Below are 24718 nucleotides of genomic sequence, written 5' to 3'. Positions count from 1 at the left end.
AATGGGGCTCTGGTCTGTGACTTTGGCACTGATGTAGTTCATCGTGTCTGCCTGTTTCTCATAACCTACTAGCATTTCCAGCCCTTCATACCCAGCCATGTTGTTCTGTGATGACGATTGCTCGGATTTCCATTTCCCTAGGCTTAAGCAAGAAGTTATTATGGGAGCTTTGAGCCAAGGCACTAACAATAAAGAAGTGATTTAAAACCAGGAACAGGAAAAAGAGGGGGTGATAGCCCTTCAGAAAACCAGTGAATGGTAAGCAGAACTTCCTTGTCAAAAGTGGCTTGTTGTATTTAGGAAAAGTCATATGGCATTCAAATGAAAAGCCTTCTTTAAGTTTTGGCTTTAGTGAATGATCCTATGGAAAATATTTACTCACTGAAATTATAGTCACCTCTACAAACAATCTTTTTGGTAGTTGAAGAAATTACTAGAAAGATCAAAATAGCTCATACACCCTAGCAAGCTTCACCTTTCTGCATACATGCGTGTCAGTCCCCACAACATCAAAACAACTGGGCAGAAAGGGAAATAGTCAAAAGCTAGCTATCTCTTATGCATCACTAAACTAGCCAGTTGGTTTTAAAACTGAACTTACTGAATTAAATGATCTGAGCTTGAACAACCATAATTTCAATTTTGTGCAGTATAGAAATAGATGCTTATGATGTTACTATCATTTATTGTTTGTCAATGTCTCAGTTACCTGTGCTAAGCACCTGAGATTTACTATTAGCCACCCACTCAAACAACTTCCAATGAACATTAACTGCCAGGCACTGTGCTGAGGCCTCATCTTCAGCACTTCATTTTTCTTCAGGCCCTATCATAAACCATTCTTTCCCTCATGTTCTCAATTTTGTTTTTCCTTTCTAGTCTCATGGACTCTAGAATAAACTCTGATCACTTATTGTGTATTACTGCAAAAGCCCTCCCCTACATTTTCATGTTTGCAGATGCTCTGCCTTTGACTGTGTTCTACCTGCCACTGCCACCCACCTGCAATGATTCATTTTACCAGTTGAAAAACCTACCATGGCTCTATGGTTTACAGAACTCTCTTTTTCTAGGGTTAAAACTTCTTGTCGGATCTAACCCCTCCTCCTGGGAATAACTATATCTCAGGTCTCTTCACTGTGTCCCATTATCTGCCATATTCTTTGGTCCTCTGGGATTTTTCTCATTTACCAGGGTTCTCCTGACATCCCTTCTCTCTTGATTGCCATCTCGCTCACGGCATTTATTATTTCTACTCCACATTATACCTGGTAATATTTTCTAATTTTTTTAATATTTGTTGTCTTCCCAACAAGATTACATTCTTCTGAAAGACACAATCTGGATATTTTACTCATTTTTATCTCACTGTGTTTGGCATATAGTTATCGTTCCCCAAAGGAACACCTTTCAGAAGGACTTAAAGTCATTCTATTCATACAAAGGGAAGATTCAATTTAAGAATGTCTCTACCTTTGTCTTAGAAAATGTTGAATCCCTTCATGCTGTAAAAGCCTGCTTTAGAGTGATTAAATACTTCTTGACCACCTACTTTGCACATATTCTTACCAGAAGTGGGGAGAATAGTAAAGAGGAAAGGATGGCCAAATGTTGAGCAATGGGTACTTTGCACATAGTAGGCGGCCAAGAAGTATTTAATCAAGAAACACCAAAATATAGGTAAATGAGTCTTTATCAGACTAAACTGCAACATGTAAATAAGTGCAAATGATGATAGAACAAGATCACTCTTAAAAAGGTTAATTTCCTAATATCCTCTTGAAATCAATGGAAGCAGCCAAATGAGGAGACAAGCTATAGGATGGAAGAAAATATTTGCAAATTATATGTCTGACAAGAGATTAATATCCAGAATATGTAAGGAACTAAAAAAATAATAGCCAAAAAATCCCACAAAAAATCTGCTTACAAATGGACAATAGACCGAAACAGACACTTCTCAAAGGGAGACAAGAAAACCGACAACAGGTGCAACAGGTGTATAAATAACTGCTCATCATCACTGATCACTGGGGGACTGAAAATCAAAACTATGATGAGATATTACCTCACTCAAATTAAGAATGGCTGATATCAAAAAGTTGGTAAGAATATAAATTATTACAATCATTCTGGAGATGAGTATGGAGGTTCCTCCAAAGAATAAAAGTAGATCTATAACAATCCCTACTGGCTATGTATTCAAAGGAAATGAAATCAGTACATTCAAAATACATCCAATGCTTATGCCAGCACTATTCACAAAAACTAAGAAATGGAAACAACCTGTTTATCAACTGATGGATGAATAAAGACAATGGGTATGTATGCAGAATGGAATACTCCTTATTCATAAAAGAGAATGGAATCCTGTCGTTTGTGGCATCATGGATGGAAATAGATATGATGAGTGAAATAAGCCAGGAACAAAAAGATAAGTATTGCATGATCTCACTTATATACAGAATCTAAAATTGTTGATCTCATAGAAGTGGAGAGTAGATTAGTGCTTACTAGGCGCTGAGGAGAATAGTAAAGAGCAAGGGTTGGGAAAATGTTGAGCAATGGGAACTAAGTTACAGTCAGAGAGGAAAAATATGTTCTGGTGTTCCATTGCACAGTAGGGTGACTGTAGATAATAAAAATATGCTATATGTTTTTAGAAAGCTAGAAGAAAATACTTTGAATGGTTTCATGAAAAAGATAATGGTAAATTTTTGAGAAGATAGATATGCTTACTCTAATTCAAATATTATACATTGTAAGCATGTATCAAAACATTCTTAGGATACACCATAAATACATGCAATTTTTATATGTCAATTAACAATAAATGTATTATATTAAAGAAGTAAAACTTTAAAATAGTACCAAAATCTCCATGCATTTTCTCTTAGAAATTTTCATTCTCAGAATAGTATGTGCTCAATAAATGTTAGTTTCTATTTCCAAAAAAATAAGAAGAAATGTTTACCAAATTGAATGTTTTCTCTATATCAATTTTCCAACCAATATACAGTTATTGTTCTCCAAAGGAACACCTTTCAGAAAGACTAAATGTCATTCTATTCATAAAAAGTGAAGATTCAATTGAAGAATGTCTCTAACATGTCTTACAAAATGTTGAATCCTCTCACGCTGTAAAAACCAGCTTTAGAGGATTATATGATTGTTAATGTAACAGAAAAAGCTTATACTTGATTTTCATTTGAAATAGGAAGGTCAGATTCCTGAAGCATCTCTTAGATTGTTATGACATATTTAATACAGGACAGCCTGAACTCTGAGTCTATCTTAATAAATATTATTTTCTCTAATAACACAGTATTTATAATAGGGAATTGTGATATTTAGAAACATTTTGAAGACTGCTTACATAAAATGAGTAATTTTGACCACTGAGCATATTTTTTTTCTGCACTAAAATAAGGAATCATTATTAGTCAGTTGCCCTTTGCCATCATCCCAGTTGAGTTTGAAGAGCATGGTGACACAGCAAGGAAGCTTTCCCTCACAGGACTTCAGTGTGTGTCTTTCCCATATCCTGGTATTTCCATTACTCATATTGCTTCAGCCTCCTGGGATCTGGAGGAAGGGGGGAAAGAGGATGATTTTGGTTAGCATTTCAAGCTTCACATATAATAAGGCACATTTATTTCTGAAGCCTCCTCCTGAAGAAAAAAGTAATGTAATTATGTGACTTAGGAAAAACCTCAAAGAGTAGGAAACTAACCTTTTTAAAAGTGTTTGTTCTATGCTCAATTGTGTTCATTTATATATTACCACATTTGGCATAGCTACCATCAACTATAAATAGACTTCACATGTTTAAAGTTCCCATTGTACAGATGAAGAGGTTAGCAGGTATCAACCACCTGTTACTACACAAGGATCTGCAAAGGTGGTTCACTGTGGAAGGTAGGAACATTTCTGAGCAGAAAAGTCTGGAACCCTGAGAAAGTTGCTCATGTGAAAACTCTATGTGATGGGCAACCCCATGTAGTTGGAATTTCAGCCTTTCCTGAAAAGTCATTGGCTACTGACACTCTCAGTCACTCCCCCAATTCAGTTCTTCTGCCACCTTGACCAGATGGTCTGTTTTGCATAACTAGAAAATTCCATATCTTCTCAGCATTAATAATAAGAAAAAAATTGTGAGTTTCACTTTCTAACTTGTATGAGAATTTATATTCTGTTTGGTGAGCCTTAATAAAGCAACTGTGCTGGATTACAAAGATTGTGGCAGATAGGAAGGGCTCTGCATCCCCCTCTTTATAGTAGTGGAGGAGATAAGCAGGCTTGTCTCTCTCCACGAAAACCGAACAGGCCAAACTAAAGCAATAGAAGTAGATATTTGACACAGTAAAGAAAAGAGGCCTCATGATAATTAACCCTGGAATTATGATGAAAGAAGCCATCTACATTATAAGAGATCAGAGTATGTTTACCTCAAAAATATTTTACCACAAAGTATCTGAAAAACTTCAAGCCCTCTGGCATGCTCTTCTCCAGCTCTATGAAAATAGGTAAGGAATCTAGATGGCACAATGTAATTAAATCCAACATCTTTAGGTGGGAGTAGAAGGATAAAATATAGTCTAGAATTTCTGGGGAGGTAAATAAACAGGAAGGATATGGAAAAATAGAGAATCCTTGACGGATCAAAGAGAGAGTCTTTACTAAGGGATGGGTAATTTAGGAGGAAATATAAGGAGTTTTGCTCCATTCTCTGTACCTACAGTATGTATGACTTGTAATCTAACAGTACTATTTCCTTTATACTAATGTATTTTTCTTCCCTTCCAAACATGTAGTTATAGGAAATATGCACAGAGAGAGAGAGAGAGAGAGAGAGAGAGAGAGAGAAATAGAATTCCAGGAGTGACACCTAGCTGGATGAAAAAGTTTATAAATGTACCACATACATGTTCAAGAGATACATTTGGGCAGTATTTCACTCATAGTTTTTCCTCCTTCTTTTCCTGATGTCATAACTCAGAATCTACTGTTTTTCATAGTTCTTTTTGGGAGTTCTCTGCTCTATCTTGCATGCTTTCAAAATGGTTGTAAATATTAACTGAAAAATCCCAGAAGAGAGGTGTGAAAAGGAGAGGAGAGAACTGCTGCGTGGTCTGTGCCTTCAAGACCACAAGTATTGCAAAGTCTTTTATAGGTAGAGAAGTCATATGTACTGTATTAGTGAAAAATTCATTAAAGGAAATATTTTTTAGCTCTTTAATATCTTCTGTGGGTTGCTTGTCAAGTGTGGCAAATAAAAAAGCAGAAAACATACCAGAAAAACAAACTGGTGGAACACCAGAACCAGCCTTCTGCAGAAGTTGCTGCTAGTTCTGAAGCCTGTTGGCTCTTCGCTCAGTGGTGGCTTGAATTGGTGTCTGATGTCTGTCTAAATTATCCGTTTGTTACTGAAAGTCAAAACCCATTTGTATGAGTTAAGAAAGAAGTTGTTTCCCTGAAATCTTGTTGGCATTCAGCCATGCAGGAGCAGACTAGAGTTTCTAGGAAGGTTAGAACATTGATTTCTCTGTTGCTTGCATTTGTCTTTTCACACTCCAGAAAACTCAGTACTCAGAATGGAGTAAATGAAACAAGTCTGCCATGACTCTCTGATTACTTTTAATGCTATTTTCTGTCATTGGAGTAACTGGAGAAAAGAGAAGAGAAGTTGAATGCTAGGAGAGCCTAGCTTGAATCATAATGTATTAAGAATGACCAACAATGATCCTCACATGCCCATGCTTTAGCAACTGTACTGATGACTCATGAGTCAGGTGCCACAGTAGTTCTGAGAGCACTGAGCACAGAACCCCAGCTCTGTAGGAGCTCTGAGCCTTGTGCCTCATGAGCTGCACTAGACCCTAGGCCAATAGGTATCCCCTAGGCATGAAATCACTTTTATGGGGAAAAGAAGAAAAGGAAGACTGCCATACACTTCAAACCTGACGATTCCATCAGTCCACACCATGTTACTGCTGCCACAAACACTTCCAGCCTTGACTGCCAGGGCCTCCCCAGTCTTCACTGATACTGACTTAGCAGATGGAGTTGCACTGTGTCTACACCACTGCACCCCTTGGAGTCAAAGCTGCTACACTGTACTCTATCTACTGTGCCCTCACGCCACAGATCAATGTCTTTACTCACTAAAGCCAGTCTGCAAAGTAAGAAAGAGATGATTTCTCCATTAACTTATCAGACATCAATAAAAAGCCACAAAAAAATATTTTTAAAAAGCGAGGAGATATGACGCTTCCAAAGGAATATAATAAATCTCTAGTAAATGGCTGCAATGAAATGAAGATCTACAAGTTACCTGAAATAATTTAAAATAATTTATATTAAGGAAGTGCAAGAGGTTATACAAGAACACAGACAACTTACTGAAATTAGGAAAACAATGTATGAAAAAAAAAAACAAGAATTTTAACCGAGCTAGAAAATTATAAGAGAGGGTCAAACAGAAATCCTAGAACAGAAGAATACAGTGAAAGAAATGAAAAAATGCAAAGCAAAGCTTTAATAGTAGACAGAAGAAAGAATCTGAAAAGTTGAAGACAGGTCTTTTGGGAAAAAAAAACAGTGACAAGAGTAAAGAAAGACTACTGGGCTTTCAGGAGAACACTGAATGAGACATGTATGTATTATGGGAGTCCCACGGCGGGGAAGAAAAAGAGAGGAAGGGCAGAAAGTTTATATAAAAAAATAATAGGGCTGGGGATGTGGCTCAAGCGGTAGCGCGCTCTCCTGGCATGCGTGCGGCCCGGGTTCGATCCTCAGCATCACATACAAAGATGTTGTGTCTGCCGAAAACTAAAAAATAAATATTAAAATTCTCTCTCTCTCTCTTTAAAAAAAATAGTAATAGCTACAAATTTCACAATTCTTGGGTGAGATACAGATAACCAGATTCACACAGCTTAAAAGTCCCCACGTAGGTTCAGTATAGAGATATTCACCAAGACATGCTATATATAATCACATTGTCAAAAGTCAAAGAGAAAATTTTGAAAATAGCAAGAGAGAAGCAATACATCACATATGGGTGAATGTCCATTAGACTATCAGCAGTTTTCTCAGCAGAATGTTATAGGCCAGGAGAGAGTGGGATATATTCAAAGTGTTGGGGAAAAAAAAACCCACAAAACTTGCCAATCAGGACACTTTATTAAGCAAACCTGTCCATTGGAAATGAAGGGAGAAAAAAAATTTTCCCAGGGAAGATGTGGGATTTCATCATGACTAGATCTGCCCTGTAAGAAACTTTAAATAGAAATGAAAAAGTACTAATATGAAAACAAACAAAAGTATAAAATTCACTAGTAAAAGTAAATATATCAAAATTCAGAATACTATAATAGTGGGTAAAGGAACTTTTAACTGTAGGTAAGAGGATATAAAATTATATAAATAAATATGCACCTAACATCAGAGTACCGAAGTATATAAAACAAATATTAACAGATTTAAAAGAGAAGTAACAATAAAGCCGATTTCCATACTCCACTAACGGATATATCATCCAGACAGAAAATCAACAAGGAAACTTTGGACTTGAACTGCATTTTAGATCAAACAAATAAAATAGACATATACAGAGCATTGTATCTGCCAGCAGCAGAACATACAGTCTTCTCAAGCATGCATAGAATGTTGTTCCGGATACATATATTAAGCCACAAATAAGACTAAACAAATCTTACAAAACTGAAATCCTGTCAAGTAACTTTGCCAACCCCAAGGGTATGAAAATAGAAATCATTAGCAAGAGGAAAAGTGGAAAATCCACATGTATATGTAATCTAAACAATATGTTCCTGAAAAACTAATGAATCAAAGAAGAAATTAAGAGGGAAAATTTAAAATATAATAAGACAAACAAGAATGGAAGCACAGCATACCAAAACCCATTGGATGCTACAAAAATATGTTGCAAGAGAGAAGTATATAGTGCTAAACACATTAAAAAAGGAAAAAAATGTCAAATAGTCTATCATTACATGTTTAGGAAGTTGGAAAAGAACAAGTTAAACCCAATAAAGTCCAGAGCAGAAATAAATAAAAGTGGGTCCAAAAATACAGAAAATAATTGATAAAACTGATTTTTTAAAGAAAACAAACAAAATTGACAAATGTAACTAAGAAGCTTCAAATAAATAAAATCAGAAATGCAAGTGAAGAATACAAGTGAAGAATATACTCAGTTATAATAAAAATGGTTGTGGGGTTGTAGTTGTGGCTCAGTGGCAGAGCACTTGCCTAGCACATGTGAGGCACTGGGCTTGGCCCTTAGGATCACCTAACAAATAATTAAAGGCATTCTGTCCATCTACAACTACAAAAAAAGTTTTTAAAAATATTTGTAAAGGATTATTATGAACAATTTTATAGTAACAAATTAGATATCTACAGAAGTGGATAAATTCCCAGAAGCACACCTAGGATCATACAACCTATAGAGATTGAATTAGGAAGAAACTTGAAATTATTAATTGAGATAGTAATTAAAAGCCTCCTCACAAAGAAAAGTTTTATGTTTATGGCTGAATTCTATCAAACATTTGAAGAAGAATTCATACCATTTCTTCTAAAATTCTTTCAGAAAACTGAAACAAAGCGAATACTAGCAGCACTCTGATATCTAAGCCAAACAAGAACACCATGAAAAAAGAAAATTATAGACTAATACTTCTGTTGAACATAAATGCAGAAACCCTCAATGAAATACTAGAAAATAAATTAAACAACACATCAAAAGGATCATAGAGGTTCCCTTGCATGTGATAAGTCATTTTAGTTGTAGTTGGACACAATCCCTTTATTTTATTTATTTATTTTTATGTTGTACTGAGGATTGAACCCAAGATATCCTTTCCAAAATGGTAAAAAGCAACTCAAATAAATGACATATGATTTAGGCACATAAGTGATGAAAACCACATTTTAAAAAGCATGGGGATAGTAAAATCAAACTTCCAGATAGTGGCTCTTGTGCATTGGAGGCAAAAGAGCTAGTGCACAGAGTCTGATTTCTACCATTTATTCGCACCATTCTAGTATTGAGTCAGGCAGGGGCTCATTATGTTAATAACTAAAGTGGTTTAAAAGAACATTATGCATATACCTATGATGACGATTTGTTTTGAGTTAGGAATTTGGAAAAATTCAGTTTGAATTGTCACATGAAGTTCATTAAATTTTTCTTAAATAAAATTATCCTGGAGGAAATTACAAGGATTATACTTTTAAAACATTTTTTAAAAGTTTTCAAAGTTAGTGACATATGTTTTCATCAGTAGCTTTCAAATTATATTAATTAGATAGGAGATTATTTTCCTAAAAGCAACCACACACCTGAAACCATATCCTATGGTGACGGGGGTGGGTGGGGGTGGGTAGGGGGCGGGGGGGGGGGAGAAGAAGGGGACAAAAAGGGAAGAAAAAAGGATAAATTAAGAAATAAATGAAGTCCATTGTTTAAATAAGAAAGTGTTCAGGATATAAAGATATGCATTGAAAATTCTAATGGTTGACAGTGACTACATGGTCAAGTCCATAGTATAAGCATGCATGTAACATGAATATGAAATTATGTGCTGAACATCTGTTATGCTTGGTGTGAGATATGGTTACATCCCTCAAAGAGGCTTAGAGCCTGAAAATAAAAGGCCTAACAGGTTCTCAGATTTAAAGAGACCATTAACTTTTTCCATCTTAGAAATTAAATTAGGCAATGAATGGTGAAAAGAACAGGCTCCAAGGAAAGGATATCAGCATAGACTCTGGACAGAACTGTGGGAAACTGACTCAATTTTCTATAGTAAAACCACAATGTACTCCCCCTGTTGGTCACAGATCTTCCTCTCCCATACTTTGGAAGCAGAGAACTTGTAGCGATAAGGCTAATTGATAGACAGCTCTTTGAAATGTGCACTTTCCTCTTATCTACAGGATTCTTTTAGCTGGTATCATCGGGTGCATGCTTTATACAAAGCAAACACTGAATTAGAAATGAAGCTTTTTTTTTTTCCTGGAGAAGATAGTCATTTAAAGCAGTTTTAAAAACTGAGCCTGTCTGATTTCATTCTATCAGTCATGGCACACTTCTTGTGGACAATTTAAGTTTGCTTTTGATTTGTGATGCCTTGCTGGGAGCCTCTGTCCTTGCCACTTGTGGGCACCCTCCCCCTTTGTGTAATACATATATTACCTAGGATTGGGGCTGAAAAAACATCTGTAACCAGCATAGTTCTGTTCATACACAGAATCTTGACTTGGAATTACAATCTGTTTTGCAATAAAACATACTTTCTGGTATTTACTAGCTTCTTTAGCCTGAACGCCAATTCTAGTAATTAGGCTGAAACCATGGCATGATTGATTTAGAGAGGCTGATGTTAGCTGCTTGGATCAGCACGTTCTATGGACCTTCCATGACATGATTTTTCTGCAAACTGCCATCACTTTATGGCAGGTGAAAAGCAATGTTCATAGATGCCCTTTGACATGTTTCTAACTTTCGATTATTCACGGTAATGAAGACCAGATAGATAGCTCTGCAATTCCCAATGGAGCATTGAGTTAAATACTAATACCCTAGGAATAATGCAACCCCTGGGTCAGTAGCCAGAGGCTAGTTAGATATTTGTCAGTGGTACTTTCTGCATTTTTCTTAGGTGGGAGCTTAGAGCAGTAACCACCAGCTGGACAATTCATCTATTTTTATAGAACTCAAATGATGCCACAACTCTGAAGAATTCTCCAAGAATCACCTTGAATTCTAGCATTGAGGCTGTCTAGCTCACCTGCACAGTAGAGACATTGGCAGTCCTGGATTCCAATCCTGTGAGTGCTTAATCTTCTCCCCCTTCCTGCATTCTTCCCTTGTGTGTAAACAACAACAACAACAACAACAACACAAAACAACAAACAAACAAACAAACAAACACTGAAGAAGGACACTTGGCAGGAGTGGAGGAAGCAGTTGACCAGGTAGAGAACTTTCTATGTGAGATGGGGATCTCAGAGGGATAGGGACACAACAGGCAGAGGAAACAGGCTATCCCAAAGGGGAAAGGCTAATAGGTCCCTTTGGAGAAGTGTGGCGGAAGTACTTTCTCTTCACTTGCTTTCACTTCTTATTTTGTGGTGCATTAACCCTCTATCATGACCCAAGACGTGGAGTCTGGCACTTAATTCAGGATTCCTATTGTTATTTTCTTTTGAAAAGCTATTAAGAAAGAATTGTGTCCCAAAGTGGGTTGGATAGTGGTTAAAAACCACTTAGTAGATTCAATAAAAAGAGAAGAAATTTGGGAATAAATAATAGGCCAAGTGAATGCTTTAGATTTCAAATAAAATTAAAGGAAGCACCTTTTTTGAGTGAAATTTGATGGACAACATTCTATTCATTAGCACAGTGAACAATGTGGTTTAGGTAATTTCTAATGAATTATATATGCACAGGCATGTTTTCCATTTATTTGATCCAAAAATTGTCCTTGTCAGGTACCATTGGCAAGATAAGGGAACAACCTGAAATCAGAGAGGTTATATACTTTACCCTTGTCCTATGGCCAAGGAAGGTGGTGAGGTGAGGGAACTCCATCTGGTGGAAAGTGCTCTGGTTAAGAATCAAAAAATCCATTTTCTAATTCAGAAGAGCTAATTAATTTTGCAACAGCAAGCAAGCAAATCATTTAACTGTTTGAGAGATTCCTCACTCACAGGGAGGGAGTTCGAGAAGATCCTTCTCTCTATATTGCCCCTCAACAAATAGAGATCATAAAAAAAAAAGATGCTAAATCTCAGTCTCCAGATTCCACCACAGAGTAATTAGTATGAATGCTTGTGTATGAGCTCTTGTGCATGACCATCTCTTTCTCTCTTTGCTGGTTTATTTGTTTCAGAGCTACCAAAGTGATTCGACTCTGCAGCCAGGCTGGAGTACCCCGCAAATGGATTATTTCTGAGGTGTCATCTAGCTTTTATGTTCTACATTAATTTGTTTTCCACACCCCCTAGTTAGGAACCAATGTTTTGAAGCCTCATTTCTTTACCCCCCACAATGTAAAAACTTGATGAGATGCTAAATGATTTGTTTATTCACAAGAGCAGAGTTGGGACATAAATATGTGGATACTAATGCTTGTTCCATGTTATTGACTAACATCTCAAAGGTGCCTGAAAATATAAGTCTCATATAAAGTAAGAACTCAGTGAATTAAGAGAAAAATAATAAATTTTCACTGAAGCATGTTGGTTTAAGGAAAAGTAAGCAGAGAAAGAACAATTATCACTTTCAGTTCTAAGTACTGACAACTTACCCACAAGAATGAACATCTTTAAGAATAAATAATAGAGTGTAAAATAGTTCACTTACTGTGGAAAAACATGGTATTTATTTCATATTCCTATAATTACTTTGCCTTTCAATAGGAAACCCATAGTAATTTTAAGGGTATATAATGATGACTTGTAATTTGTTAATAACACTAAAGGTCCAGGGAATATTTCATTATTGTTCTTTTCCTTGATGTATTAATGTTAACATCTTTTTTTTCCAATCTATTTAGGAACTCTGTCTTTTGATTGGGGAATTTAATTCATTTACATTTAAAGTAATTACTGATGGAGATGAACTTAAATATTGTCATATTGTTTATGATTTTCTATTTTTTAGTTATTTTGTTTCTATTTTCCTCCCTGGTATTTTATTTTGTGTTTCATTTTTTAAAAATATTTTTTAGTTGTAATTGGACATAATATCTTTATTTTATTTATTTATTTTTATGTGGTGCTGAGGATTGAACCCAGGGTCTTGTACGTGCTAAGTGAGCACTCTACTGCTGAGCCACAACCCCAACCCCTGGTTCTTTCTCTTCTTATTTTCTATGTCTTCTATAGTTATTTTCTTTATGGTTACCCTGTGCAACTACATAAAACATCTTATAGTTGTAATCGTTTATTTTAAACTAATTACAACTTAATTTCAATTACGTATGAAAATTCTACCTTCTCTACCTACCATATTTTATTTTATTGATTTCATAATTTATACCTTTTGTATTGCATACCTATTAAAAAATCTTGGTGTAGTTATTCTTAATGTTTCTACTAACTTTTAAACTAAAATTAGAAGTAATTTATACATTATTGAACTCAGGGATGCTTCATCACTAGTCTTTTTCATTTATTTATTTTAAAATTTTGAGACAGTGTCTCACTAAGTTGCTCAGGCTGGCCTTGAACTTGCAATCTTCCTAACCCCCATTCTCCTGAGTTGCTGAGATGACAGGCCATCATCATCACACCTAGCTGTTTAGAATATTTTTATTTCAACTTGAAGAACTCTCTTAGGATTTCTTCCAAGGCAGGTTTAGTGATGATGAACTCCCTCAGGTTTTGTTTGGACAATCTTTATTTCTTCTTCATTTTTGTAAGACAGTTTTGTGGGTTTAGTATTCTTGTTTGGCATTCTTTTTTCTTTTAGCCCTTTAAGTACATTATGGTTTGAATGTGAAGTGTTCCTGAAAATTTCACATGTGAGACAATGCCAGAGGTTCAGAGAAGAAATGATTGGGTTACAAGAGCCTTAACCCAATCAGTGAATTGATCACCTGATGAGATTAATTGAGGGATAATTAAAGGCAGATAGGGGTGTGGCTGAAGGAGATGGGGCATTGGTAGCATGGCTTTGGCGAATATATTTGTATATGGTGAGTAGCATCTCTTTCTCTGCTTCTTGATCATTATGTGAGCTGATTCTCTCTGCCCCACTCTTCTGCCACGATGTTCTGCTTTACCTTGAGCCCCGAGGAATGGAGGTGACCTTATATGGATTTAGACCTCTGAAACCGTGAACCCTCAAGTGAACTTTACACATTCTACAGTTATGCTGGTTGGATCCCTTAGTCCCAGAAGTGAAAAAGCTGACTAAAACTACTCCTGCAAGATTTCTGTTGGGAAATTCACCTGTCTTACAGAGAGGTTCCCTTGCCTGTGATAAGTCATTTTTCACTTGTTACTTTTAAAATTCTTTATCTTTGACTTAGAACAATTTGATTAGTTTTCTTTGAGTTCATCCTGTTTGGGACTTCATGAATCCGATTTTGTGTATCTCCCAAGATTTGGAAAGTTTCCAACCATTATTTCTTGAAATAAGGTTTCTGTTTCTTTTTCTTTCTCCTCTTCTTCTAAAATTCTTTTCACTAGTTTACTAGATGGTGTTCCATAGGTTTCTTAGGTTTTCTTCAATTTTTTTGTTTTTAAAAAATTTTGTTCCTCTAACTAGATAATTACAAATGATGATTTTGTTGGTTCTTTCCTCTGCTTGATCAAGTCTGAGAATTAAAGGCATTAAAATTTACAATTCATCTATTGTATTCTTCAGCTCTATAATTGCTGTCTGATTCTTTTTATAGTTTTATTTCTCTTTTGATACTTTTATTTTGTTCACATATATTTTTCCTGGTTTCAAATAGTTGTCTGTTTTCTCTCCTAACTCACTGAGCATGAGTAAGATGATTATTTTAAATATATATTTTTTTTGTCAGGCAATTCATAAGTCTCTATTTCCTTGCAGTTACTAAAGATTAAAATTTTTCCTTTGGTTGTGTAATATTTCCATGATTTTTCATGTTCCTGTAGCTATATGTTGGTGCCTAAATATTTGGAAAAATAGCCACTTCTCTTAGTCTTTATAGTCTGGCTTCAATAAGGAAAGATTTTACCAATCAGTCTTGTTAGAGATTCTGGAGGGGGGGGAGCTCTCAAATATGTTCTATGGATGTACATGTTCTGCTCCTCTCTCTTCTTCCTGGAGGAGATTTTTCATGATTATGTACCTTCTCTCAATCTTGCAGAGCTATGCTAGCTTCAGTAAGCTGTCCCCACACCTTTTCCCCAGGGCAGTGCAATGATAGACCAGGATGTTGAATACATGCTCCACTTTTCACCCTCATTTCCTAAGAGAGAAGTCTCGAGGTTGTGTGCCTTCTCTCAATTTTGCAGAACCATTCTAGCTGCATGAAGCCACCTTCTCACTCATTTTGTTCTTAGCTGTATCCAGCTATTAAAATTGCACTAGTTCCCTTATCACTTGGTATGAGATGGAACAAAAATGATCCACCAGATAGAGCCTTGAAGGGACATAAATTTTGGGTGCACATTGCGGTCTCTCTTTCTCTTCAGGGGAGAAGTCATGGGTCAAGGCAATCTCTCTTGGTGCTGATCTATGCTGGCTCGAGGAGAAATGTGAGTAAAGTAAAATTGCTCATCTTAACCAATTCAATGTCTATTCTTGGTTTTGTGCTTATTTGGGTTAATGCAACTTATAAACTGGATTCTGAACATCTCATGAATATATTTCAGCTTATATATCATTGTTAATTTGGTATTTCTCTGGCAGAATGAGGGCTGAAACTCTTATTCTGGACCTGCTTGATGTCACTCCACATCAAGATTGATTTTAAAGCTGGATAGTTAGATGGCAATTGTTTATGCTATATGTTTAATATAATTGATGACATTGGTTACTAGTAAATGTGTTTTAAGCATGAAAAAATGAATCAGTATTTCTTGAAATTTGTTTCTTGGAACAGAAGTTTCAGGACAGGAGGGAATGTTTTGTTTTTCTGTCTAAATAAATGGGAAAAATTGACTAAAGTCATATAGGTTATATTATAGTAAGTGTACTCAGGACAAAATATCCTAATGGACTTTGAATTCAACAAACTCATCTTATCTCAGAACCATATTTTCCTGTGGTGCATTCTACAGGGTACAGATATTTAGAAAAAAAAATGTGGAATAAAAATAAGAGTAGAAATAGGTTTCCCAGTCATCTTACTTTTGTTGAATTATGTCATTAGAAAGCATTTATGTTCAATGTTCACATTAAGTTTTTAATAAATGATGATAGAAGAATGACTAATTGTTTCTCTACTCCTAGGGTATGGATTGCCTTCACAGAGACTTGTGGTGATAACCCTAAATAGCTATTTAACAACAAGGATGCCATGAAGATAAAATGAGTCAAGAAAAAAATAGAACAGTTTCAGAAAAAAATATGGATACATTAAAATAAGTCACTTACTGAGGGGTAGATAAGTCAACAGTGTGTTATAGTCAGAAATAACATACCATCAGGGAATTGAAGGACACTCAAGACACTTTCTTTATTTGGGTAATGATGATTTTCTATTCAAAGGATGCTCTGTTCTATATTAGCTATAAAAATGTTTTAGTGGTAAAAAATGTATTTTCAAAATGAAATTGAAACTCAATTTGTTTTGATAACATTCCTAATTTAATTAAAAATGCATAAATTATGAAAGTATGGGCATCATATCTTAAATTAAGATTGCTAACCTAAATAGTCAAGAAATAAATACAACTTATGCTTGTTCAGAATTAACAAAAAGCATTTGAAACTGGGCTGTGTTCTTGCATGAAACATTTCCTCATTCTAGGTGAATACCCTGAATTAGGAATAACAAGGATGAATGGAATATTCTGACAATTCAAAGGCTTAATTTTTGTTCACAGTTCCAATTTTTTTTTCCTTTAGTAAAGACTATCAGCATTGGTAAAAGGTAGGAAAGGTGACTAATTTTAGGTTAGCTATTTTTTTTACTCCTGCTTACACATTAATGAGCAACGAAAATCCATAAAGTAGAATGCAAAAGACAGAAGGAAAAAAAATATATCAGGGGAAAAATACTCTGCTGGTTGGCTGAATAATTATTTCCGGAATTAATCAAAATTAATCAAAATTGGAATTCAAAATTATCCTGACAGATGGAAAAGACAATTTTAAAGATACTGTTAAAAATACCTATTGAAAAATAGTGCCTTTTATTCATACACACAGGCTGTTCGAAAAATATGCACATGTGCACTATTGAAAGTAAGAAAAATCAAACATTTTTATGTTTTTAGTAACAATAGTCCGTGGTGGGGCCTTTGAACCATTCCTTGTCTTAAGCAAAAGTGATTAGAGGATTTCCAGAAGAGCACTCTGAACCAACATTGCTAAGTACCAAGCAGGCCCACAGCAGTTACCACTGTCTGGGTTAAAGAATGATGAAAGGAAGACATGACAGGAGGAGAGAAGTCACCTTTGATGCTGGCTTCTTTCTTATTTTATGCTCTAGTTGTTCAATTGTGCCCAACTATCTTCTTCCCTCCAGGACTATGCTCTTTTTTCCTGTCTGTTGTTTTGCCCTGTGTCTGCTCCCTAAGGATAGCATCCTCTGATGCTAACTGCCTTCGAACCATCTGGCTTCTTAGTTCTACCTACACTTGGACCTCTGTTGCACTCCCTGAGCAGCATGTGAAGGACCAAATCTACAGGCACTGATTTCCTGAGCATCCATCTGTCTTATCCACGTTCTCCCTCTGGTATCTGGCTCCTCAGTGCATCTGACTTGTCTCTAGTTACTGAGACCTACTGTTCTGGAGTTCGCTAAGGGCATAGTGTTTTGTCCCAAGGTATGTCCTTAAATGTGAATCTACCTAAACAACTGGATAATTTAAAGTAAAGCAGTTTTGATCTGGAATGTTCCCCAAAGTCTCATGTGTACAGAGGTGGGGCTTTTAGGCAATGATTGGGTCATGAGGGCTCTGGCTTTATTAGTGGATTATTTCATTTGATGAATTTATTCATCAATAGCTGAATGGACTACTGGGAGATGAGACCTAGTTGAAGGGAGTAGGTCACTGAGGTGTGCCCTGGAAGGTTTACCTTCTCCTTGGCCCCTTCCTCCCTCTCTCTGCTTCTTGGCTGCCATGAGTTCTTCAGCCTCCTCTGCTACATACTCCTGCCACCATAATGTTCTGCCTTACCTAAGGCCCAAAGCAATGGATCCAGTCAAACATGGCCTGAAACTTCTGTAACCATGGGCCAAAATAAATATTTCCTCCTCTAGGTTGTTCTTGTTAGGTATTTTTGGTCACAGTGATGAAAATGTGACTAACACAAATGCTAACTGCACCAATACCATCAGCACCTACACAAGTTTATGGACATACTTATAGTCCAGAGAGGAGTCATGACCTTAACCGGAGAATGTATTGCTGTAGGAGCTCTGTGGAATTGTAAGTTTTCAGTGGTTCTAGCTTTAGCTATCTGGTGTGAGGACTATGAAGCACCATCAGGCTCAGGAACCACAGGGCTATGTGTCATAGTCTTCACATTAAATTAGCTTTTGAATACCAGGTCTGATTCATCTGACCAAAACAGCTTGGCTAGCAGTGGTGTGGTTTCTGTTATCTATTATTTCTGATACTTTGTTACATCTTAAGACTTTGAGAATACTTTTAAAAATAATCCAACTTTTCAATGTAAGATGGTAGAAAAAAAAGTATGTTGGTTTCTTAAAAAATTAAGCATACCATTAATTATCACAAGATTTAGCAATTCCACTTTGAGCTATATACTCAACAATTAAAAGCAGGGTCTCAACAAGATATCTTTACACCCATACTCATAACATTATTCATAATAGCCTAAGTAGAAGCAAACCATGTATTGATCTGTGAATAAATGGTTAAACAAAATGTGAATGTAAATATATGTACAATAAAAAAATTGTTCAACCTTTAAAAAGAAAGAAATCCTAAAACATGCTACAACATGAGTGATTTTTGAGGACACTTTGTTAAATGTAATTAGCCATCACTAAAATGCAAATACTGTATGAATCACTTGTATCAGCATCTTATTAAGTTGCTGAGGCTAGTCTTGACCTTGTAATCTCCTGCTTTAGCCTCCAGACTCACTGGGATAACAGGTGTACACTACCATGCACAGCTAGTTTCAGTGTTTTTAAGATTAAAAGAGTTCTGGAAATGGAGTGTGGTGAAGATTGTGTAACATTACATTTAACCCCACTGGAGTGCACACTTGATGGCTACATTTTCTGTTGTATATGTTTTACCACAATTTAAAGAATTAAAAATTACATTGTTTGCCAAAAAATGAAGGGGGGAGGGCAGGGAAGGAGAGAGAACCTGTCTTTGTGTTCTAATTATAAGATGTTGTGTTGATATATATATATATATATATATATATATATATATATATATATATATATATATATATAGATAGATAAATTGAAAAGTCAAAATGAACTTCCTAAGTTAGAAGTTATAATATTGTCAGATTTTGCTCTAATATTTTGACCTTCAATTACTATCAGTGCACATTCACCATATTCAAGGCACTATATTAGGTATTGTTAAGTGAAGGAGGGTAGAATATTGTATATGACAGAATCTCAGGGATGGGAAATTTTCAAATCTACTTAAAGAGTAATGTGTATACACTATTAACTGTACTGTTTTGGTTCTATAAGAAAGAGAAAATAACATGTCATCGGACAACATAAAAGAAAGAAGTTATAGTCAGTTTGGAGACGAAGGAATGGCTTCATGGAAGAGGTGACACTGATCTGAACTCTGAAGGCCGGAGAAGACAATGGTAGGCAGAAAATTGGGGCATCCATGCCAAATATAAGGAAGAATAAATGAAAAATTATGGGTTGTAGTCCAAGAACAGGGAGCTGTCAGTTTGTAAGAAAGCATAAGAGACCTTTTTGGAAAGAGGAAAACGAAACAACAAAAACAAAAACATGGGTTGGTTCAATTTTGATCTTCTTTGGGAAAATAAGCAAAAAAAAATTTAAGTTAAAGTAATCATAAGAGAGCTCTTTCAAATATTTAATTATGTAATCTGCAGTGCTTATATTAGAATGGATTTGAGAATGCAGGTGGGATATTAGCCAGGGAGCTATTACAAAGTGCATGAAAACTAATGACCACTTGGAATACATGATTTACTATAGAAATAAAAATAAGGGGAGGGGTGAGATATTATTAGAGGTGTTAGAGAGAATGTGGCAGTGTGGAAAGAACACAAGATTAGGAGTCGGGGTCATGTTCTAATCTGGTTTTAATGACCCCTTCTTTTTATAATCTTGGATGATCACTTGAAATTACAGAGCTTGTTTTCTCATCTTTAAAATTTGGAGGTTACATAGGATAATTTCATAGAAATTTCATATACATAGGAAACTTTTAGCACCAAAATTCCAAAATTCTGAATTGAAGTATATGGTTTGGGGAGAGCTATTTTATGAGAAGTGGTGGTTGAATATTCAATCACTAAGTAGGAGAAAATCCAGGAGGAGATACAAAGTTCAGATACTCTCTACTTCCTTCTCTGGGCATGGTGAATAGGCTATATCCTGTTACCATTTTAGTAGCAACAGGAAATGATAAACACGAATAAAAGAAGAACAAAGAGAACAGGCACTAGGAAGTCCAAATGTGGCCTTTCTAACACACAGCTTACACTTTTTCTCTCCTAGGAAGTCAATGAAGCTGACCCTGAATTGACTAGATTTATTTGTGTCTCCCCAAAGATGTGTCTCTTGCAATTCTTGCCATGTCCAGGCCACAGTTTTGAGGCAAACTGGACTGGCCACCACTCTGGCATGAGATTAGCACCAGGGAGGGTAGCAGCTGAGCTAGCAAGGGTGTGCGTCTGTTTTCATGGCCCTGTTCCTCTTGGCTTGAATGATGGCACCACCACCACTCTGGCAGGCCTGAAAGCAGGTGCAGAACCATTGTTTATATTGCCCAGCTCTGCAACAACAAAAGCTGGGCCAGGAAAATGGCAGCTGCTCAGCTGAGCAAGGCAGTAGAGTGGGATTTTTTTTTCCCCTAGATTATTTTGCAGCTGACATCAGACAAAAATTATTATTGTTTATGAAGATGCTTTCTCCTGTTATTTAGCATTCCTCTATTGGGTAAAAAGATTAAAGGACCAAATGGACACAGTATTTGATTTGGTATTGTTCTTACCCATACTCAAGAATTTCAAGAAAGCGGAACCCAGGGCTAGCAAATTTGTGCCTTTGGATTCTGTATTTTGTCCCTGATGAGCAGAGCTCTCTCTTTAAAACCAAGTCTGCTGCTTCTAAATTCCTCCATTAAACAACTATATTCAGACAGTCTTTCTTTGAGTAATTGGTTACAAACTCATATTTTTCAATTTATCAAAAATGTAATTCTTACTAGATCTCAATAAAAATGATCTTATTTATGCTATCTAACACTTATTTGGAACATTGTTTGTCTTAGGAAGTTGTAGAATTTATTATTCATATTAAAGAGGATCTACTATACAATAAATTCCATGAGAGCAGGACATAATTTTCTAGTTTGTTAAGGATACCTGAAACACACACTGTAGATACCCAATAGTTGTTTGTCAAATGAATTAAAAGATGGGTGATGATGGTGGGCAAGACTTCATAGCAGCAGGATTGCAGGTTGGAAACCTTTCGAAATTTGTTAACTTCACCAGATTAAATACTTTATTTAGGTCTTATTGTCGTTGGTAGAAATAAAGTTCTCCATCGGCATCCATAGTTTTGGTTCAGTAATAGTTTATTTCAAAGGAAAACAGCTAGTAGATCTTAATGCTTCAGTACTTGTTGCTGATGTCAGTAGAAAAATCTAGATGAGTCAGAATTTATAACATTTTTACCTAGGGATAACTTTGCAGGAGATTTTGAAAACCCATGCTTGAGAATGGGGTCTAGAACATACATGTATGCTTTGTCTAAAGATATAAATGTTTATTTATACATTCATATATAAAATGTTCCAAGGTGTTCTAAAGTACACATGTCCTAATGTTACTTAGCCACTTACATTCTAAAGTGTTATGTAAGAGATAAAAGTTACTGAAATGGTGATTCATCCTGCAAAAATAGTTTTATTATATTGCTTTCATATTTACTTCATTTAATATTAGATTATAGATTTACATTCATAGTTCTCAGAAGTTCAGGCCCAGAAGGAATATTTTCATTGGTGCATGTTCAGCAACTAGTTGAAACTGTTATTGTGTAGGTATGAGGTATCTCCCTAAAACTCATGTATGAGAAAATGTAAGAATGTTCAGAGGAAAAATATCACATTATGATAGATTTAACCTAATCAATGGGTTAATACACTGATATGGATTAACTGGGTGGTAGTTGTAGGCAGGTAGGGTATGATTGGAAAAAGCAGGTCCCTGTGTGCCTTTGGGTTTTATATCTCTCTTTGCTTCCTGGTTGCCATGTCCTGAGCAGCTTTCTTCTACCATGCCCTCTGCCACAAATGTTCTGGGTCACCTCAGGCAAGAGTTACAGTCAGCCATTTATAGACTGAGACCTCTGAAACTGTGAGCTGAAATAAACTTTTTCTCCTCTACATTGGTTTTGTCAAGCCTTCTGGTTGTAGTGATGAAAATGCTGAGTAAATAAAAATATTTTCCAATTTTCCTTTTGGATGAGCTAATATTAGATAGATGTATCAATTTGAAGAACAACTTAAACTTTATGTTAAATAGCATCTATACGACCCAGAACATATTGCAGTGGATGAACTGTCTTCAGTATAATAATTTTTCAGTAGGATATATAACTATCTAAAATATTTAGAAGTACACAAATCTCCTGAAAAGAGAGAGCTTCATATGATAAACTAGAGTACCAATCTATGCACAGACATTTCACAGAGGATACAGAAGTCTTAGAATTTAAAGTCTTAGAATTTAAATATATGTGGTGGAGAGTCAATGCACAAGGTATTGAGGACTGTAACATCACACAGTCGGTGTGGCAATCCAAGGATGAAAATCATTGAAAGCTGGTATAATTGGAGATCAGTAAAGTTCAAATCCAGCCTCAGCAAAATTAAGGAGCTAAGCAACTCAGTGAGACCCTATCTTTAAATAAAATACAAAATAGGGCTGGAGATGTGGCTCAGTGGTTGAGCACTCCTGAGTTCAATCCCTGGAACAACAACAACAACAGCAAAAAGAATCAAATATGGCAAACAAACAGTATAACTGTCCCAGGATGAGGAAGGCCAATATGGAAATGAATAAAAGAGCACTGGCTATGGGTGGGGCTGGGGAGAGGGGTGTTCATGCATTTAAAAGCTGAATCGGAGGGAGAATGTGATATGAAAGCAAATAGTGGGGTAACTGAGGGCCAGAAACAATGCTGAAGGGCTTCTCACACCACAATATCTTTGGTTCAGCTGAGTACAACCTGACAAATCATAGCATAATTTCATCCACTTAGAACTATGTAAATCTGAGTGGGAGTTAGGAGATAAGGATTATCTAATAAATACTGAAATTTCCAAGAGTGAGGAGTACTTATTTTGCAATAGATAATGGAAAACAAGACTGATATTTCATAGGCAAATTCTCAGTGGACAACTTGTTCAAGATAGTATAACCGACTCTAAGTTATTAGTTGTGAACTATTTCAGAAAACATTGGCAATCCAGATAGATTGATAAATTAAATATTTAAAAAACAAGTAATAGGACATAGAGCTAAGTATTTTTGTGACCTTGAAACATGAAATTACTTTTTGTTCTGGGTTGAGTAGTGTTCCACAAAAATTCAAGTCTACCCAAGACCTGTGAATGTAACCTTATTTGGACTTTGCAGATGTAATCAAGTTAAGATGTGGTCATAGTAGATGAAGATGGGTCCTAAATCCCATATATTTGGTGTCTTTATAATGGTAGAGGGAAATTTGGACACAAAGACACAGACATTCAAGGGACAAGATCATATAAATGTGGAGGCAGAGATTTGCAAGCCAAGGATTACCTAGGATTGTTGGCAACTACCAGAAGCTAGGAGAGATGTAAGAGAATGGCTTCTTCCTCAGAGTTTCCAGAAGGACCAACCCTACCAGAACCATAATTGTGGACTTCTACCTCTGCACTAGTAAGACAATAATTTCTGTTATTTTACACCACCCATCTGAGGTAATTTCTTACACTCTCTAAATACAGTAGTGCTCCCTTATTTACTAAAGATATGTTCCCAGACCCCTAAGAGATGCCTGAAATAAAAATACCGAATGCTGTATATATCATATTTTTTCTATGTATGCATAACTATGATAAAGTTTAATGTATGTTAGCACAATAAGAAATTGACAATAACTAATAATAAAATAGATAATTATAACAGTATGCTGTAATTATAGGTGAATGAAGTTTCTCATTTTCTCTCTCTAAATATGGAATTTTCCATTTTATATTTTTGGACTATGGTTGACCACGAGTAACCAGAACTGGAAAAAGGGGATTACTATATAAAAGGGAAGGAAACACACACATATACACAAGATTGCTTATTTGATTTAATAAAATACTTAAACATCTACATATAAAAAGGAGCATAACCAAAATTAAAAGACAACAAAACTGAGAAATATTTGAAATATTTATGTCAGACACAGTTAATGTCCTTAGTATGTAGAGTATATAAAGTAAATAAAAATTATCAAAAAGTCAGTACAAAATTATATTAAATTTATGAATAAATTAATGAAACAGAAATGTCCAATAAATATATAAAATGAATTCTATATTTCTAATTACTAAATATGAAATAAAATGAACTATTTTTACTTAAGAAGTTTCCAAATAATAATAGCAAAAATGTACATGGTATTTCTTTCTTTTTTTAAAATTTTTAAAAAATATTTATTTTTTAGTTGTAGTTGGACACAACATCTTTATTTTATTTATTCATTTTTATGTGGTGATGAGGATCAAACCCAGAGCCTCACACATGCAAGGCAAGTTCTCTACTGAGCAACAACCCCAA

Source organism: Callospermophilus lateralis, chromosome 6 (assembly GCF_048772815.1).
Source record: "Callospermophilus lateralis isolate mCalLat2 chromosome 6, mCalLat2.hap1, whole genome shotgun sequence".
Lineage (NCBI taxonomy): Eukaryota > Metazoa > Chordata > Mammalia > Rodentia > Sciuridae > Callospermophilus > Callospermophilus lateralis.
The sequence above is the reverse complement of the archived record's forward strand: the minus strand, read 5'-3'. Positions refer to the sequence as shown.